Raw genomic sequence first — 21,211 nt, forward strand, 5'->3', positions numbered from 1 at the left:
TTCACTGTTTACTTTCTCTCACACGTAGTAGAGAAAAAGTTCAGTAATCGTCAAAAAAATTGGAACTCGAGATTTTGTCGAATCTCCACGCTTCAGTTTAGTTCAATTATATTGATGACCCGATATATTAAAACAACTAATTTGGGACGGACCTCGTCATTTTGAGCCGTGGTCAGATGACGAGAATGATACCCGAGCTAGAATCCCCACACCAAACTTCCACACCATACCAGTGGGAGGATATTTGTCCTCGACAGATTTAGCGTACAACAGACCCTCTTAAACGACGGTCTTCGGTGGAATTGGGTCTCGAATCTGAAGCCCTCCGGTTCCGAGCAGGGTCTCACCACAAGGCTATCGCGGCCCCTCCACGATTCAGACCTCACAGAGTTCGAAAAATGCATTTTGGAACTATGTCCGTCTGCCTGACTATATGTGACAAAGATAACTCAAAAATTCTTTGAGTTAGACCGATGAAATTTTGTGTACGGTCTTAACATCAAATTGGCAGATTTCTATCAAACTTTGAGCAAAATCTTTTCAGAGCAAGTCTGTCTGTCCGGCTGTTCGAATCTCAAATAAAGTGATAACTAAAAAACGAAAAGAGCTAGATAGATGAAATTCGGCATACACATTTATAATCTATAGCGTAGACATCTACCGAATATTGAGTAAAATCCAATGTGGGGGTAACCATCGGTCGATTTGTACTTTCAGAAACATAAATGAGATAACACAAAATAGTAGTGAGTTATAATATATTTAACTCACTGCTTCATATATTAATTCTGGTATGGAACTTTGTGATTACAAGCTTACCTTTTTAACAAATTTTTGTTTCAATCTATTGGGAAAAACAATATAAAATGCAGATTCGATTTTCATATGTTATTTACTGCATATTAAGGCTTAATCACCAAATAACTCGCCAAGGGTGATACGATAGATTCAGTAAAAATGCTAAATTCAAGCCAAAAGTTAATATTTCGTATTATTGTACGCCAATGCCATCAAGGCGTTCTCTGGTATAACACTTTTATTAGAGAGTATGCGAAAGTGAGAGAAAGTTTTGGGCAAATCACTCCCGCTGATTTATCATACTAGTTTATTTTTCATTACTCTTTTTATTTTATTAGTGAAAGTGTATCTATTTTTATTAACATGTTATTATTTCACATTATTAAAAGAGGGATAAATAAAGCCCTCATTTAATATCTAACATTGTTATTATCTAGCCACCTTTGGCTACCAACTGATTCGTCAGGATTAATACTCTCTGAATTTTTCAATGAAATATCATCTGTATCTTGATAGTTAATAGCTGATTCAGCAAAATATTTTTAAGCTACAAATTTTGACATTCCTATTACTCAAACATTCGTATTAAATTTTGACTCATACTACTATAGAAACTCTACACTATTCTGCCCATTATATTAGTAAATGTAATGGTCAAAAATCGCACATTTTACATTTTCATAAATCAAAAAAGTTTTTGTTGAAAAAGTTTGGAACGTTAGTTTTATTGATGTTTTTTCAAAAATATTTTATTATATATGACTTATAATAAATTATTATATATGACGAGTTATATAGAGAGAGATAGAAAGTTTGTTTGTTTGGTTTGGTTATATTAACGTCCCATTTGAAGCAACACTAGGGCTATTTTGGGACGGTCCTCTTAATTTTGAACCACGGTCAGATGACGAGGACGACACTTGAGCTGGCACCCCCCTCTAAACATCACACCACACCAGCGGTAGGACGTTTGATCATGATGGATTTAACGTGCAACAGACCCCCTTACACGACGGTTCTTCGGTGGAATCGGGTCACGAACCTGAAACCTCATGACTTTTTTGAAGACGACAGGGACTTTTGAGAGAGACAAATATAAAATTTATAATTCATCAGAACATTTATTTACACCAATTGCATGAAATAGTATTCTTTATTGGAAAAAAATAATATTTGTTCATTAAACACTATTCTCTGTCCATAAAATAGTATTCCTTGGTGTGCGTTTCAATATTAGAGGAAATGTATAATAAAAAAACAAAGAAATTAAAAAAAACTGACAAAAATTGTACTGATTTTTTTAGAACTCTTTGCAAGATATGTATTAATCCAACTGATATATGTGCCAAATTATAATATTTAACAATAACACTAAAATTGAATAATTCTAAAAAAAAGTTTGTTTATACATTACTTTAAAAAGGAATTCTATTATTATTTCTTTTTTCAGCAATTATTTGCAAGGAATTAAATTATAATTTGATATTATAAAGGGTTTTTATATAATATGCGTTTGCAATAAATAATTGCAGGAGGTTATGCATTTGTTTTCCCCTGAAGATGTATTCCTAAATAAGTATAGAAACAACTAGTATGTTTGATATAATAGAGATAAAGCACAAAAAATTTGCTATCTATTGAAAAAAGTATTACAAAAACATATCTAAAAAAGGAAGCTCTTTTTTGAGCTGATTTCATTAATGAATATTTCATGTAAAAACGTATCATCGACTTTTTTTATATTCACAAGCAAATATGCAGGAAAATTTATAATAAGCATACCCTTCTTTTTTCTTGTTATTTGAATCTTATTTGTTTATTTTTTTTTTATTTTGTTCTGTTATTTTATCCCATCCAATGAGATTGCCGTATCTGAACTAGATGTGACAATCTCTTTTACAACAAACAATCTCTTTTTTTTTTTTTTTGCTGTTGGGTTATGAATATTTTGTGACAAGATTCAGTCATGATAAAAGTCTTAATGAAATGTTTTTTATATCTTCTGAAGAAATTCTCTATCCAAAAAAACTTATAAAGAACTTTTTTGTACATTGATAAAAAATAAAATAAAAGTTTTCCATTCTAATAATTCACAAAAAAATTAGGAAATATGGCACTGAAACATGCAAAGTAATGTTGAAAGTATCCAAGAAAATATTATTCCATTTTCTCTACGGTGATCCCATGAGTATATATCTTATTGATCTTCGTATTCATTTTCATTTCATAAAACTACAGCTCAAAAGTTAAAGCTAAAAATTTTGTGCTGTGTGTTTACTTTTATAGCGCTTGTTAATATTTACGACACCCATGATAAATCGCTAAAAAGTTAAAAAATCGGAAACTAAAGTCACACGCATTAAACTGGTAATAAATGAAACCATAATGCAACCATCTTGGCGAAACCTGGGTTCTTATGCAAATGGAGTTAGGCCTAACCTGAAAATCACCAAGTAAACTGGGAGCCATAAATATCATTAAGCACTATATTCATATATTTTAAGATCTTTTACGCAACATCAAATATTCCATTTAGAACAGTAGGAATTGGTAAGACTTTGGTTATACATATTGATTAGAAAATAATTTCTACTTTTTAATGGCAGCTTTAATTAATAAATATAATGAAGTCAAATTCATATACATACTGTGAAGACATGGGGAGATGTATTTTATAAAAATATCTAATTACAAAAATCGCCTAAAGAAATAATTCATCATATTCGTTGTAGGCTTCAAAGTCAAAGATGCTGCCATGCACTGATTTTTGTAATCATCTGGCGAAATTATTGGCATCCATTTGGCACCAAACTGTGATAATCCAAATCTTGCGTCACAGCGCCAATGTCTCACACAATAACGTTCATAAAATTTGAGGAAACTATAGTAAGAATTGACGGTATTAGCGAATTTTTTCACTGATTTTCTCCAACAATGCTTGGCTAATTATTTCGTGCTACCAAGTGAACATTAGTGTGGCCATTTTTAAACATAATTCACCATTCTGACTTATTTCTTTACGTCGTATCCATACACTGAATGAAATTCTCAATAAATGTAAATTAACCTAAGTTGTTTGTTTTTTTAACACACAAAAGCTTTAGCATTGATGACACATTCACAACTCCAGGAATTTTCTATTGTGGCACATGTTTTAAACATTGGAAGTGAGCAAAGAAAAGGAGGCACATTAGCGCAGACTATCACAATACGATGTGCGATTACGCATTAGACCTTCTGACACCAAAATGGAAAGGCCAGTACCATTTCTCGCCGTGTAGCAGTGGAACGTCACTTATTTTTCTGAATAGGTCTTGTACATTTATTGACGCACTAGAAATTTAATTTTATTTTTCGTTTTTGTTTTTGAAGGGTTTATTTAAGATCATAAAACAATATTTCAGCATTAACGAAGCCTAATTATCGATTAATTGATTAATTTCCATAAAATGTCGATTCCATCTGTGTCAAAATCTAATATTGAATTTGAGAATATTTTCTTTTAGGATTTTATAGCATTTATAATAGTAAATTAAGAAATGCTTTAAAGCATAAAAAAATAGAAAATAGTAAAAAATAAAAGACGAACTTTTATTTAAAAAAATGTGATTTTTATTTAATATGAATACGAAGACAAAATTGAAAAAGAATAAGGAGTTGAAAAACATATTATTAAGAAATTAAGCAATAAATCTTGTAGGAAAGAAAATTTCTTAATAATAATTAAGAATTTAAATATACTAAAAGAAGGATAAAATTCCAATTTATTTAGAATAATAAAATAATATTTCAATATTTACGAAGCTTAATTATCAATCAATAGATGAATTTCAGTAAAATGTCAAATCGATCTATTTGTTGACATCTAATAATAAATTTGGGAACATTTAATTTCCTAATTTTATAATATTTACAATAGTAAATTGCGAAAATATTAAAGCATATCGTAAAAAACATACTTTTATTAGAGGAATTTACTTTTTAGAAATAAAATTGATAAATTATTCTTATTTTTCAAAAGAATATAAAAACATCAAAATAAAATTGAGAAAGAATAAAACGTTATAAAGCATACTGTACTGCTAGCGCCCTCTATGTATGAAAACAAAACAAAAAAAAGACCAGAACAAGAGAAGCTGTGATGGAGTGACGTCAGGATGAGTGGTGTCATGTGGTAAGACGATGTGTGTGTGATGTGTTTCGTGGAATATGACATCAGAAAACTGTTAACAAATGGCCCTTTTAATGCTGAAATAACTTTATATCTTTTATATTTGTCTACCTGTAATGTGTGCAGTTAATTACTTTGCAGCGGCCAAACAGACGATAAATGACTGTTTGTTTCGCCAACTGGCGATAAGCATCAATCATACCTTTGGAGATGAACTTTGCTCTCCAACGGATACGAGTGACTCACTTCCTACCTTCGCCAGCTGGCTTAGAACTTCTGCCTCGTGCTGGTCGATGGAATTACGGCCAATGTATCATGATTTATATTTGTTAATTTAATTTGTAATTAAAATTTATTTTTGTTATTTACATGGCTGGCAGTTTTCATTAAGTAAAAATGTTTTAATACTTTAATTTAAAGTAAATTTGACTATGCGTGTTAAACCACGCACCAAAACTTATTAAAACATATTGCACTAAAAGGTTATTGACTATTATTTGCTCTTAAGAGACGTCACAATATTATTAAGAGTTTAAGCAACAAAAAATCTTAAAAGAAAGAAAATTTCTAAATAATAGCTAAGAATTTAAATGTATTAAAATTCCAATTTGATTAAACTATCTCTGTCGATAACTTGCAATTTTGTTTTGAAGCATGTATTTTTGATAAGAAAATATTTTCCTTATTTTTATACTAATGAAACCAAGTTTCTTAGAAGCATTTATATTTTTCTATTTTCTATTAATGCAGATTTTAGTGTGGGAAAGAAAACTGTTATCGCCAGCTTAGTTTTCTTTTTTCAGTCTAGCATCAATAAAATACAAGCATTCGCAAACCTTTCAAATATTCAAAATGCATTCACTTTTGTCTGGAAAGTTTTATTTCTTTGAATAACAGAGAACCTAGAAAAATTATTAATAAAGAATATCACTAAGAATGCATGATTTCAATTTTGAAATTCTCTTGTTTGAGTTTTGATTTCGTATCCGCGGAAACCAGACACAGTTTTCAATTGAAAAGTCATTTTTCAAGCAGTACAACATGGAATGACGGCAAATCGAACGAAGCAGAGGGAAAAAGGGCGGGAAAAAAAAGAACTCCTGGAATAGCTTCGAGAGAATTTTTATTTCGGTGAGACCGTGTCGATTGGTAACTTTCTTTTTTTATCCCCTTTACCACCTTCTAGCAAAACAAGGTACTTGATAAAAGGGGGGAAAAAAAGGGAAAAATTTCCTCTATAGAAAACGCGTACCGATAAAGAAAATGTTCTTTGTTTGATATGAAGATTTCTACTTAAATAAACGAACGGATTGATGGAATTTATGAAATCATTTGTTATGTTTTGCCTCCAGTATGGGAGTGAAAATAAGCTATTTCATTCCCTAGAGTCAACCTTCTTTTTCATTTTTCTTGAAGCGGAGATAAGATTCCTGATTAGTTTTGTATCTCAACGTTTAGTTTTCTTTATTATTTTATTTATTTTCCTTTATCCAAAGTCGAATATGCCATGTTTCTTATTATTGAGTTATATAAGCAGCTTAGTCCAAACAATTGAAGAACACGCACACGAAAGGGGGGGGGAGAGACAGAAAAGTCTTCCGCAAATAAGTTTTGTTTAGTCTTGATGAAAAATTGTTTGATGGGCGTGATCAAATAAGTTCTAATGAAATTTTGATGAGAAATTTTCGAGCAAGTATTAAATAAATATGGCTGAAACAAACAACTCCTTTAACTTTTTTTTCTCAAATGCTTTGATTACAGAACCAATTATGTATCTTAGTCGTAAGAGGGATGTAAAGTCGATAAGAAATTAATTAAGTTTGCAATAAATAAATTCTTTGAAATGGAGTGTTTAATCATTGAAAGAATGTTAATCCCTAACGAAACGTTGTTAAATAAATGGAAAAATTCTTTCAAATGAAAGAATAAAGAAAAGCAAACTTCAAATTGAAATAATGAAATGAGTTAAAATTGTCTCTATTTTGCTTCTTAATGAAACTGCTCTCAACAGAGTAAGATTTTAAAATAAAAGAAAAATTTAGCATGCATCCTTAGATAAACTGTTTGTTGATAATGTACAAACTATTTAATTACAATAGACATCAGCTACAATTGTGATGAAAATACTATTTATAAACTCCTAGACATAGGCATATATTTCCTAATAAAAAAATCTTCTAAATGACATTTTATTTTAATTGAAGTCCCACGCTGGGGGGGGCACCTCGTAATTGAGAATGAGAAGCTTCCGGCTAGTGGTTGGTTCTCGCCACCCTTGTGGGTATACAAAAATATGGGGATCTTTCTCTTTCTATCTATGACCTGACGTACTTCCCAAGGGAGGGTTGTACCGTGGCTGGTGATGGTCCTTAGGACTCAACCATTGTACCAGCCAGTGTTGTTACTACGACGGTTCTGTCAGCCAGATTTTTCCGTGTGCCTTCCGGTGGGTCGGAGTTAAAGGTTAAAATTATTTTAATTGAATCAATAAATATATTCATAAAAAATTATGAAATTTAAATTTTTATATAGATCTAAGGTTATATTAGTAATATCTGATAAGATATTCTCGACATGCTGACATTTTAAAGAAAAAGAAAAGACTCTTCTGTGATTGAAATTGATCAATTCGGGAGCTTTGCATATCAGGCTTATATAAACTTTTCAATTTATATAAGCTTGGTGGCTTGGTATTTTAGATGATTTTAGATTATATTGATTATTCCTTCGAGGAATATCGCCAATCAACATTGAGGTGGCCATGGATTGGCTAAAAAAAATGAAATTCATTGCTGCATAATTCGTTTCGTTCGCATTAGAATGGAATTGTTTTGTTTTGATTGTTAGTGTCACAAATATTTTACTAAATATGGCTAAATAGGACCAACAAATTACAGACAAAATTTAGACATCCATAATTTTTAAGCAATATATTTGCTGTCTCAAACATAAAATGTATTGCTTGCCAACGGATTCTAAAACCCTCTGTGCTTTTGCGCATGCGTTAGGATGGGTTTAATTCGTCAAAATAGGGGTGAGGGGAAAGATGAAAGGATGAGATGTTTACATTTAACAATAAAGTAAAACTCAGATTACTCGCGGAAATAAAAAATAAATAAATTTTGAATTAAAACAAAATACGGTCAGAAGCGACATGACATTCACAAACACGTGGGGGGGGAGGGGAGGAATGGAACTAAAAAGTATCTAATATAGCTGAAATCAAGATCAAAGAATGACGGAGAATTCCGGGAATGCCCACATCCTTCCAGATTTCACCACTTGGCAAAAGAGAATCGTCGAAAAGGATAATCTCAGGAAACTGAAACGAACAAAAATTCTTTGCGCATTAAGAGCATTTTTTTTGTCACTGAAAATATATCCCTATTATAAGAAATTTAGAAATTAGTTAATGACTACGATTAACTATACTCTCTATATAAAATCTTAAGTCTTAATTTTTGTTTGGAAACTAATTTAACCGAGAATAATTTTAAAAATAAACACACTTTTTTCTGAACATTTATGAACAGATTATAAAATTAGAATGGCTAATTAAGGTTCATAACTTCTTACTTTTCCGATCTAACTTACTTTTTAAATCTAATTGCCCGCAAACAGGATCCTGTTCTGTCTATAATTGTGCTGACCCCTGCCACTCCAGTAGTTATGATGTTAAGGGATAAAATAAAAATATATAGCAGAGTAAGTACAAAATCCTTTTCATTTTAATATTTCTGGCTTTTCATCAGATCGTGGTTTTGATACTGAATATGTCTTTTTTTAATATCAGGAAGTGATTAATGTTTCATGTCGTCTCTTTTTTTATTTAATCCACTGAATTCATCATGCGCATTGCTTGATCTTACTTCTTCCTCATATCGATGGTCACATAACATTTCTCACTTAGCATGAAGAATGCTAATTTGTCCCCATAGAAATAGAAAAATCACGAACTTAAACTTTTATGATTCTTTGATTATACACAAAACTTACGATTGATTACGATCGAGAACCTTCTAGGCTCTGCTCCATAAGCTATAAAAGGCCGACAGACCGAGCTGGAGTATGTGGCAATGTATGTTTAGTCAGCGATGAATTAGCTGAATCTGTCCAACCAAGTTCAAATGTTTAGTGGATTGAGAATGGAGCAGTGTGACGAGTCTTGGGCACAAGTACTGAAGCAGCATAGTAATTGTGTTGCATAGTAATGAGTCGGCAGATAAGTACAGCTGCGAGGAGACTGCGGAAAATAGCAGGAATTTGAGAATAGCTTCATGAACTCTCTCATCGTATTCTGTCTTGTCGTTTTGTGTGTGCTGCTGCGGTTTTTTATTACATGTGTGCTGCTGTTTCTTCTAAGTGTATTGCTTGTGTGTGGCACAGCTGTGTTTCTTCGTCTATTTATTAGTGCCTTGGATTTACAGAATCTTGTCTGGAGAATAATTTCCATAACAAAATGTGTGTGTGTGTGTGTGTGTGTGTGTGTGTGCATGTATGTGTGTGTGTGTGTGTGTGTGTGCATGTATGTGTGTGTGTGTGTGTGTGTGTGCATGTATGTGTGTGTGTGTGTGTGTGTGTGCATGTGCATGTATGTGAGAGTGTGTGCGTGCGTGCTGCTTCGGTTTTGTGGTTATGATTTTTTTGGTATGTTATCATACCAACAAAATTTTGTATCTCACTAGTCTGAAATAGGAGTAATTTTTGAATTTTGACCTCAAAACTTAATAAATATTTCTACTTTATTTTTACCGGTAATTGTAATTCTATTTATTATTTATTTGGCGATTAGCGAGCTGATAACACTAAATACAAGTAATATGATATTGCCCTCTAACACACAGTAAATAAATAAATATGAATGATATTTTGGTTTATATACTTACCATTTCTTTTTTCACTTTTTATTTATAATTAATATATGAATAAATAATAAAAAAATATCTAATGCATTTTCAAGAGGAAAATATAAGTGGAAAATATATCAAAATCGTGCACTATTCTTTAATAATTATTAAACCAACAAATGTGAAATATGAATGATCTATTTTTATGATGGATTATTTTGCATAAAAATTAGATTACAATTAGAAGACAAAATTATTGACTTTTTTTTTATTTTAAACCATGTTGATAAATCTATCGCGTTTTTAAATACATATCATTTTTACAGTTATTATTTAGATTATCCAGGCACATGTATTCATTGCAATTCTTTATAAATTTGCTAAATTTCAATACTAATTTTATTTTCAGAACACCATTGATTTTCACATATTTTTTTCACAACATATAAGAAACAAATAAAATGGTTTTTTTTATTGAGAATATTTATTTTTTACCAGTATACCTATTTTTTTTTTAAAGTTTTACCAAATTAACCTAAATTTTCAATTCATAGTGCAAACAAAGATGAAGGATACTGACTAAACTGACTATATATATTTATACATGGTATTACCAACAATATGCTCCTTAATTGAGTGCATTATTTATCACAATGCTGAAGCCTCCAAACAAAAACATGGTGATGGGTTCACTCTCGTTGGTTCCTTTAATTGAATATCATTTACTTTCTATTTTTATTCTCTTTTTATTACTGGGAAATTGTATCAAAGTTAGGACCTCGCACCATATGATAATCGAATTTTAAAAAAATAACCAATATTCGAAGTGGTAGAATCTGAATAACTTTTGAATATTTGATTATAAATGCTTATCCAATGAATTAAAAATAAATTGCCATATTTCATTAATCTTCATTTCATGTTCATATCTTATACATTTTATCAGTTAAATTGTATTATCTCCTTTCTTTCCAAAGAATAAGTTTAGCCGATTATCTATTAGAACCTTAAAATACCTTTTCACTATGCTTGCTTTAATAACTAGTGAAAACTATTGATTAAATAGTTAGCCCCGAAAGCAGTTATCGAAAGCACACTTAAATGACGGTTATTTGTGAAAAGAAACTCTAAATTATATTTGCAGTAATAATTTTTAAAAATTATATTTCTTTTACAATATGCTGACTTGTTTAAATTAATGGATAATTGACGAATACCATCAATAACTAAAAAAAACCTAGAAAGAAAGATAGTCAAGAAAATTAGCTGTTTCTTAACCTTAAGGCAACGGTCTTTTCTTTCTCGCTTATTTAAAACATTTCGTCGTTGTATTCCAGCGAACGAAAACTTAAATTGAATTTTGAAGTTGAAAGTTTTCATTTTGTGCCAAACATAATAAAGTTATAAAATGGCAACTGCTGAACAAAGAAGATTTAACTCAGTTTCTTCTTAGAAAAAATTTACCTGTTCAAATTTTGAGTTACGCTCCTTTTGAACATCATTTTATTCGAAACGTTTTATAAAGATATTGAATTTGTCCTTCACTTAGTTATTCTGTAATCTTTTTCACCCTTAATTAATTCAACCTTAAAAAGTATGAATTTAAATTAGTTTTTCCATGCAGGAAAAATATGTATCTTTATTTCGGAAATGTAATTTTTTTTGTATATGTTAAATATAAAAAAAATTAAATATCAATATTTATTACGATACAATTTATATTTCAAGTAATTTGAACGCTTCTATTTAAAATTCGGCAATTTATTATCTGTTTCTATTCTGAAAATATTGCAGAAATTAGAAGAGGTGTTTCTTCATTTTCACATGTAATTACAGAATATCGACCCTTGTGTGTTTAACTTCGTGGTAAAAAGCAAAAACCCATTAATTTATAGCCTCCTTCTTTGAACTATTGGTTTCTAAATTTGAAATATATTTACAATTTTTGTATAAACGCCATGTATGAAATTTTATTTATTATGCTCGTTAAGTTTTTCAGTTTACAAGTTTCAGTTTATATTCTTTCACTACATGACATTTTGCATTTAGTTTCTGTGCATTGTAAAGAATATGCGTTTGGAACATCTTCATCTAGGTCGATTTTTTTCCCCTAATTTGTAATAAATTCACAATTTTAGTGTTGATATTACATATAAAATTTCATTTTTCAAACTCTTCGCAATTTTGAGCTTTGTGTAGACCTATACACGGATTGATAAATCTATAAATAATATATATACTTTTGGCAGATTTATTCCGAAATTCTAAACATCCACATTTTGTATTTAGCTCCTTTGAAATGTGAAGTATATGCATTTTGGAAAAATACATTTTTAATAAATATATATTAACGAAATTAGCATGGATATTAGCATACCAGTATCTTGACAAGCCATCTTAAAACGCGATGGCATATGTTATGTTCGACCATCGGGTTGGTCAATGTATCAAACCAATGTCCTACTTTTTTCCATCTACACAGCATCTAAGTGACTAAGAGCTTTGTTGATGATTGGGTTCCCCAGTGTACAAGAGCAATAAGACAGCAACAATCCAAATAATACAATAATCCTCCAATAATAGCTGCAGTAAAAGATACGAAAATATTAAGCCCTAGCAAACCGTCAGACGGATAAGCATTAAGGAAATTAAAATAGGGAAATTCCCCACAATATTAGACAAAGTATTTACCACTTAATGGTAAATGGAAATTGGGAGATTCCGTCCATTTATTAACTGATGCTTTCCTGCCAAGATGACAAAGATTGTATGTTCACATAACGCCATCTACCGGACAAAGAAAGCTTTTCCAACCATCATCTATCCGATTTTGAATCCTCTAGTTGTATCCTCCAGTCCTAGCATTTTATAAGTCCTGTATTGAAATACCCTGTATAAAGAGTATTAAGTGTAGAAGAATACAATTTCTAAAAAAATAATATGATTGTACCAATATTCAAAATTGTACATTTCGATTTGACTTCTGCTTGTAACTTTCTTTGAATTCTCAACATGAATTAGCAGTTATTATAGTTCACACCAAATAATTATGATGGAATGAAAAAATAGAATTTAAATTACAAAAAATAACTTCTAACAAGTACTTATTACGATTTGCAAACTTTCCTTAAACCATTTAGCAAAATTTCTTTAATGACAAATTTAGCAAAAAAAAAAAAAAAACTTCTTGCCCTTTGAAATTTCAGTCAAAACATATTTAAAAAAATATATAACTTTGAAAAAGTATAACTTTTACTTTCTTATTTGAGTTAATAACTCATTTAATCCTTTTTTTTCATTTTCATTTTAATCATTTTCTGCTTTTTAAGTTACAATTTATTCTTTTAAGTACCACGAATTGTATAATCACTTATTTCCTTAATTCCCTAGCAGGTGGCGCCACAATATTGAATAAAAATCGTATTAAATTAATTGATTAATTAATAATCAGTTTTGAGAGTTAACAGTTATTAAAAGAGCATACGATCATCATGCCTGCATTAATGTACAAAGTTAAAAACTTTTATTCATTGGACTGTAGTTAAAAAATTGATTGAGAAATTAAATCATCAGAAGCATGAAAAAAGTCGAGTTAAAAGAAGCATGAAAGAAGTCGAGCAAATATTTAAAACAAGTATGCATTGCAATATTAAAAAAAATTAATTTGGATTTATTTTTGGCTTAAGTAAGCAAATATTCGTGGGTCATCGCTTGCATATTATAAATAAATCAATATCAACCGAAATGGAATTTCGCCAACAGCTTCAAATATCGTCATCACGAAGTAATCATGCAACATCATAGCTTAGCTCTAAATCATCATTCCACAATTATTCCTCATATACCAGTTCCAAAATCTGAAACCATAAAATTAACTGTTTTTCCTCTTTCATACATTCGTAGCATTCCTCTTAATGGAGGCGGCATCGATTAATAATACTTTTACTTTCTCTCTCCTCTTCGAATTTCAGCAGCAGAATGATGTCGCTCGAAATAACATTTCCACATTTCACACGGATTTTAAATGACATCTGTACAGCAGATCTGAAATAGGAATCCGTTATTGGTTTGAGCCGATGGTACAGATGCTTTGGGTTTCAAATCGATACGTCACTGTTTGTTCATCGATAATTTAAATCATCGATTAAAAAAAGAATTGAAATAAAAGAAAGCTTTGGATCTTGCAGACGATAATTGGATTTCACTTTAAGTTTTGTTCATCATTATTATGGCCGTGTTTTAAATTAAATCTAAAGAAAAAATCGTTTTACCTCTTTGTAAAAATTGATTTTCGTTAATTTCTAAGTTATTAAATAAATCTATTTAGTTGCTCTTTAACTTCTGAAATGCTTAAAAATACCATCTTACTGGTCTGAAAATAATTAACAAGTTTATGGTCTTGGTAATGTAACACTACATCAATTTAAAATAAAATAACTTATTAAACGTAACAAAATTATGATTTTGAACTTTAAACAATAATGCAAAATTTTAATATTTTCGAAATTTACTTATAGATTAATTGATCAAATTTATTTAGAATTTATTCTGTGGTAAAAGGCTTTTATTTGTTAATAAATTTTAAAAAATTGATTGCAAGTTTCCATAAAGATTAGAATAACAAATTGGGAAATTTATTAACTTAAACTTTAATTTATCAAACAAATAATTAACTAAACTAAAAAAAATATAATAATATTAATAATTTAAAAGCAAACATAAAGTTTATATGCTTTTACAAATTTTCTAAAGTGAAGAAAATAAATTTTTATTAAAAATTTAACCGTTGCAAAAAAACTTCTTAAAAATGCTAGGTGCTGAAAATAATATAAGTAAATAAAACTATAATAAATATCAAAAGAATATTTTAAAACCTTTATTAAAACTAAAATATATTATAAATATGATTACAATTCCAATTTGCTTCATGCTTTTCGTTTTTCCTCTAAGATCTCTAAATTTCAGATATTTTTTTTCACATTTCGCACTAATAAAAGCACATGATTTTTTTTAACTTTTTTTAATTTATATGTTAGACAACTTTAATGACCAGAAAATTTGCTGGAAATTTCGATTGTACTCTCTATCAATTAAAGCCCTTATGCATAACTTGATTTTGATAAAAATTATCTCCACAATATATTTTTAAATGTCAAATTGTTATGGACATTAAAACCGATATAATTTTAATAGCCAGGATAACAGTTGCAGAGTAAATAAATTGCTATCATTAAAAAGACATTGTTTTATATTTTAAAATGGTGTAAAAATCAAATAAGGTCTGTTAAAAATTTTATGTAAAAAAAAAATATATTTTAGCGATTATCAAAAATCAGGTAAAATGTACACATCAACTAAATTAATATCAATAAATCTTATTTCAATTTTTAAATGATTTGGAAATCGATTTTGTGCAATTAAGTTATTATTTTGTACTAATATATTTTGTGTTATTATTATTATTTTCAGGTGTTATCCTAAGAGCACGAAAAAATCGTGCTTATTTTTTAATTTATTAAAGTTTTAATTAAAATTTCAAAAACTAATAGCCACGAAGTGAACATTCCTGCATTCCGAAACATACTTATGAAAAAGCTCTAGGTACCTATGGTATATTGGTATATAGGCATACCATAGGTATATATATATATATATATATATATAATACACCCAAGGAAGCTACAAGCCAACACACACATGCACACGCATATGAACACAAACACATTCGCCTATTTAACTAGTACACTTCTAGTATTCCTCATATTGTATAATTAATAATAATGTTAATTAGCATTTACTATTTGTTAAATACTGCGCACTTTTAAATTATTTAATTAATTTAAATGTAATTAAGAAAAAATTCGCGCATAAAAATAACTGTTAACAGTTTGCCTTAAAATAAATTATGTCTTATCAATAAGTTTCGAGAACATATTTTATTAAACTTACAAAAATATTTTACTTTCTCTTATTCGGTAAAAAAAATGTACAAAAGTTCTAATACTTATTCTGAATTTAAACAAATACTTTAAATCAAATTGCGCGCAGTCCCTTAAGATCTAATGAGCAAATTTTAACAGTAAAGTGAATGCAAATTTATAACCTTGTAGTTAATTGGTAATGATTGTAGTTTAAAAATACTTAGTTAATTAAATTCTGTAAAGTTGCGAATCTTAAAAGTGCGAAGAGATGTTCAATCTTCCAAGAATAATTAATTAAATGGACATGCAGAGATGTGGAGTTGTTTGTTAATTTAGCATTAAATGGATAACTAGAACGGACTTGGAATGGTTAATTAATACTTTTATTGGGGTTTATATGAGCTAGCTGAACAGAAAATGAAAGAGTTTGAGATCAATGATATTAATTACTAGGAGACGCAAGAAATGTATCGACAAATAAAGTGTTTTGGAGTAATGGATGTCAATAGCAAACGATTTATAATCCGTCGTTTTTTGTTTGGTTTTGTTTTTTCAGAAACAGTCAACGAATATTTATTCGCAAACATTATCTTTTTTATTTTTTGAGTGGCAGAATGTTTCTGTTAAATTATTGAATAGAAAATGAAACTAGCCAAAAGCAATGTCATTAATTATAAGAAGATATAAGAAATTTATTGGCAAGTAAAGTATTTTCGACGTATACTCGTTAAAAACTAATGATTTCGTTGTACTATATTTTTACGAAATATTTAATAATAGTTTATTCGGAAATATGGTCCCTTCTTATTTTTTTAATTCTTTATGTACAACAATTTAATTATAATTTATATTTCAGAGACATCATCGATAATATAATTGCCAGATAATACGAGATACTTATCAGCAAGAAAAGTATTTAGAATTTTCTTTATTACAAATGAAGGTTTTCTCGGAAGTATCTAAAGGATAGTTATTCTAAATTAGTTATTCCTCTTATGGCAGAACTTTTTTTTTAAATAAAAGGGAAATATCTGTAACGCCAAATAATTAAAATAATAGAAGAAAGCCAATTATTGTATATAATTGGTCTTAATATTTTTTTATTAAGACCAATTATATACAATAATTGGTAATTAATATTTTATTTTTTTAATAAAATATTAAACATTTTTAATATTTTATTAAATTTTTTTTATTTTACTTTAATACAAATGATATAATATTAAGACCTGAGAGTAGCTTTAATATGTAGATTATATGCTTTGTAAAAACATGAGTGTCATTAAATAATTGAAAATATATTCTTTTTGTCAATGAATTAATTTTTAATGAATTTCCTTTTATTTCATTATAGGCATTCATTTGTTTCATTATTTATACAGAGGTTACAAATTCAAATATTATTAATCTTATTTATGACGTAATTGTTCTGTATACGTATATGAAAATAGCACTTTGAAAATACAAAAAATAAACATGAATTATGCATAGTAAAAAAAGCATTAAGTTAAACTTAAAATAACAAGTTTCATTTTCCATTATTTTGAATTATTTTATGGAAAAAAAATTATTCGCCAATCGTTTTAATTCTGAATTTGATTTTTAAAAATAAACACTTTTTTCTACACATATTTATTATGAAAAAGAATCTCTTATCAAAAATAATAAAATAAAAAAGAATTTTATTATTCATTTAATTTTTCCTTAATTTAAAATATTTTTTGAGATTCTTTATTCATTTGATAAAATAAAAACTATATTTCAAAAATGCACATTAAATTTTCAAAAACTTTCATAAAGAACTAAATTTGATAGAAACGAATCATGCATTCGTTGAAAACAATGAATCACTAACTATATCAATAAGTGTAACGTAAAAATATGGCAGAAAAGAAAATGGATTATTTTCTATTATTTTCCAAACTATAAATTTTCAACCATTAAAAATATCAAAACATTTATTTTTTAAATAAAATATTTTAAACATTTACTGAAATCAGTAAATGCGCTCTTTTGCATTGTTACATTACATAAATTAAATTCGAAAAATTTAATTTTAATTAAAAAATTTACTTAACTTTTGTCTGAGATGTTTTTTATCAACAGCCATTTTCTGAGATAATTTCGTATTTTATTATTGCATCTAATTATTTTCTACTGAAGTTGAAAAGCAAAGGATTTCGATAAATAAATCCAATTTTCATCCATTGAAAATATCAAGACTTTCATTTTTTTTAAATGAAATATTTTAAATATTCAATTAATGAAATCAATAAATGCAATACTCTGCATTATTACATTACAGAAATGGAATTTCAAAAATTAAACCATAAACTTTCATCTGTGATGTTTTTTATTAACAGCCATATTTTGAGATGTTTTCATATTCCATTATTATGTTTAATTATTTTCTGTTGAAGTTGCAAATCGTAAGATTTCGATAAATAAATCCGTTTGAATATCCTCGTCTGCATTTCTGCAATTTCAAAGAAAAAATATAAGCACTACTAAGAAATCGATGTTGAATTACATTTCTAGTAACTCCGATATTCCCTTTGAGACGTAGTGAATAAGTAGCACGCAGAAACTCAACCCATTAAGTGAGCTTTTGGGACGACGGGCATAATCATTAATACGGCATGCCTTTCCCTAAAACGTCAGACTCGATCACATGATCAATAGGTACAATTCAAGATATCTTAGTGGTGCTTCTAAACCATGCTAAGCCTATTTTAAAGCAGGGAAGTAATGACTTCTGTAATTCTTATTTCCCTTTTTTGCTTAACATTTTCCATATTTATAAAGGCAGAACTTAATATTTTTCTACTTTATGAAAGTTTTGAAATTTTTTAACCATTTCGTATTCTGGTTGACAGTTAAATATTTTAATATTTTAGAAAATTACAACTAAATAGACCGGCGCCCTGACCTAGGAGCAGCGCGCCTTTCCAGTAATCGGGGCGTCTCGGATTCGTGTCCTGGTTCGGGCATTGTTGTTTTTTACTCTCTGCTCTATCTGTGAGGTATATGAAAGAGCCACCCTGTAAAAAGGGGTTGTGCAAGCGAGTGTGTGAGTGTCATCTTCATATGAGCTAGAAGCCAGACCTCAACCCTCGGGTGCTCTAGGGCCTTAACCCTCAGAAGCTACTGCACAAACTCAGTCTAAATTGCTGACTTAATCAGCTGCCTTGTCTAAGACAAGTGCCATAAGTTACAACAAAAAAATGGTGTAAATTTTTATTCCATGTGAGAGAATGACTTGATAGATGATCTGAGGTAAAATTTAAAATAAATTGCTTGATTTATAATAACGAATTTTACAAATAATAGCTTTTATGTCCCGAAATAGATAAGATATTCGGTAAAAAAAAACATTATAAAAACTGTAAACATCATCAATTTAGAATAAGAAAATATCTTGCTCAAATTAATGCAAGTGTTTAGAATAAAACATATAATAAATTCACTTATTTTAAAGCGATTTCCAAAACTGTGAGGTCACAAAACCAAAAATAAAAGAACATTTGTTTGTCATCAGATTCACTTATTTTTCTTGCTACCATTATGGGTAATTGAGAGAATTAAACGGCATTTTTTGAACAACTTCCGTTACATGTTGGGTAATATGACAGGTGATACTTGGGTATGTTGCACACCATCATTAATACGTTTTCGAACGTCCTATACTATTAAGGAAATTATTTTTTTTCAGCATAAGAATGGATGTTTACCTTCTTTAACTTTCAGACAAACGCACGATGAGTATGCTTTGTCCATCAAATATGTCTGCATTGTTTTATATTAGTTAACATGCCAAATGTAGTACATGCCGTTCACACGATGATATAAATAATTGCCTTTTTAACTGAATTTATATAAGATCATTTTATATAAATCGATTTGTAGCTATAAGCTAAACCGTGGGGTTTCAAATTTTAGTTAATAATAAGAATAGACTACTGAAATTGAAAGAAATTTTTAGGATTTCCAGTTGCATCAACAAAGAACTCACCAAATGAAAGAGGCTTGTCAAAAAATTGTACCTTTTATACCTTTAGAATTTCTTTTTAAAACTTTAAAGTTTTACACTTTGATTAAACATCAAAAATATAATATATTTTCTTTAATTTTAATTATTTTCCTTTATATTTCTGTATTTTAATTTGATAATGTTGCAAGAATTGGTAATTTTTTTCTTTGACACAAGCTTTGTCTTCTGAGTTTGTTCAAGAGTTGTGTATTTTTATGCTTGTTTATGTTAATTTCTATAATTTAATATTATTGTTAAGCTTTTTAGTCCTGGAGTTCTGTTTTTTGATCAATTTCCCCACAGTCCGTTCCAATGCCTTACACTCTGTAGGTTAAGTTTTGATTGCTGTAGATAAATAAATAAATATGTACGCAAAAGTCACTGTATGGATATCTGAATCATCCACGATAAAATTGTTCCAAATAAACCTCTCGCACCAGCCTCTGCTAGCAGTGCTTGCAAAGATGTTCGCAATAACATATGAATATTTCTTTCAGGAAACGACTTTTTAAAATATGTACATTCTACCCGTGATGACACAATTTTCAAAGAGCGAAGAAACAAATACGAATTTCGTAGATGCTATTCTTCATATTGATATGTGCTCTATGCTTTTTAATTCTCTTTTTTTTATGTTGTGTTTCGTAGCTTTTAACTAGCTTATAAGCTATTCACCACAGACTCTCACTCCAGTGAGTCGAACGATATGGTTTTTGAGTGGTGATGCAATAGCCGTTGAATCTAATAGCGCCTGTACTCAATTGAGTAGTGCAAAGCGTTATGGCGAGCGTGTGTGGGTTAGTGGTTGCTGATGCTGTTGCTGCGTCAAGTGAGTCTGACGGCTTTGTGTCACGTCCGGGTCACCAATGTAGCGGATTGTGATGATGTGAGGATAGAACCTGGGACCTTGTGGTTCGCAGCCCAGTAACATGACCATAATACAAAAGCAATTGCTCGTGTAGCGTAGCTGTTAACTGGCTTATAAGCTATTCACCACACTGTTATTTGTTGTTGTTTTCAAGCTAGAAGGAAAATAATAACTTTAAATTTTTGCCATTAGGCTGCATTGTAACTAATCTAATCTCACAGCCATTTTAGTATGCGAAAATACCACTTTTATGACTATAGTTGTCGTCATTACGAAATTAAGTTATTGTATTTATGTTAAACAGGACTTCAATTGACATCCAGTATGATTTATTTTCTTTTTGATTATATAATTCGTTACTGCTCAACAAGAATCTATCAAAAAGAATTGTATAGATAAGTATAAAATATATATATCATATCTTTCTAAATATATTGTTCAATAAATAACAGTATCGTATAAAATGAATAAAGAAAATGTTTATCATATATAACAAATAAATTGTTGAATAATACTGTAAATATCAAATATTCTCACGCATCGTATCTATATCAAAGTTATAAAGATATAAATAAT

The 21,211-nt window shown here is 29.1% G+C and overlaps 1 protein-coding gene across 3 annotated transcripts in view; it reads right to left on the reverse strand.

Annotated features, from left to right (window-relative positions):
* LOC129984182 (ras-related protein Rap-1b-like) overlaps positions 1-21,211 on the reverse strand; it is a 249,290-nt gene that overhangs the window by 109,420 nt on the left and 118,659 nt on the right. Inside the window, exon 1 of one of the 3 annotated variants that reach the window (XM_056093994.1) lies at positions 12,508-12,514. The exons of the other annotated variants lie outside the window; for them this stretch is intronic. The gene's annotated coding sequence lies outside the window, so the exon portion shown is untranslated. Of the gene's footprint in view, positions 1-12,507; positions 12,515-21,211 lie in introns of those variants that run through there. 3 annotated transcript variants of the gene reach the window in all.

The sequence above is a fragment of the Argiope bruennichi genome, chromosome 9 (assembly GCF_947563725.1).
Source record: "Argiope bruennichi chromosome 9, qqArgBrue1.1, whole genome shotgun sequence".
Lineage (NCBI taxonomy): Eukaryota > Metazoa > Arthropoda > Arachnida > Araneae > Araneidae > Argiope > Argiope bruennichi.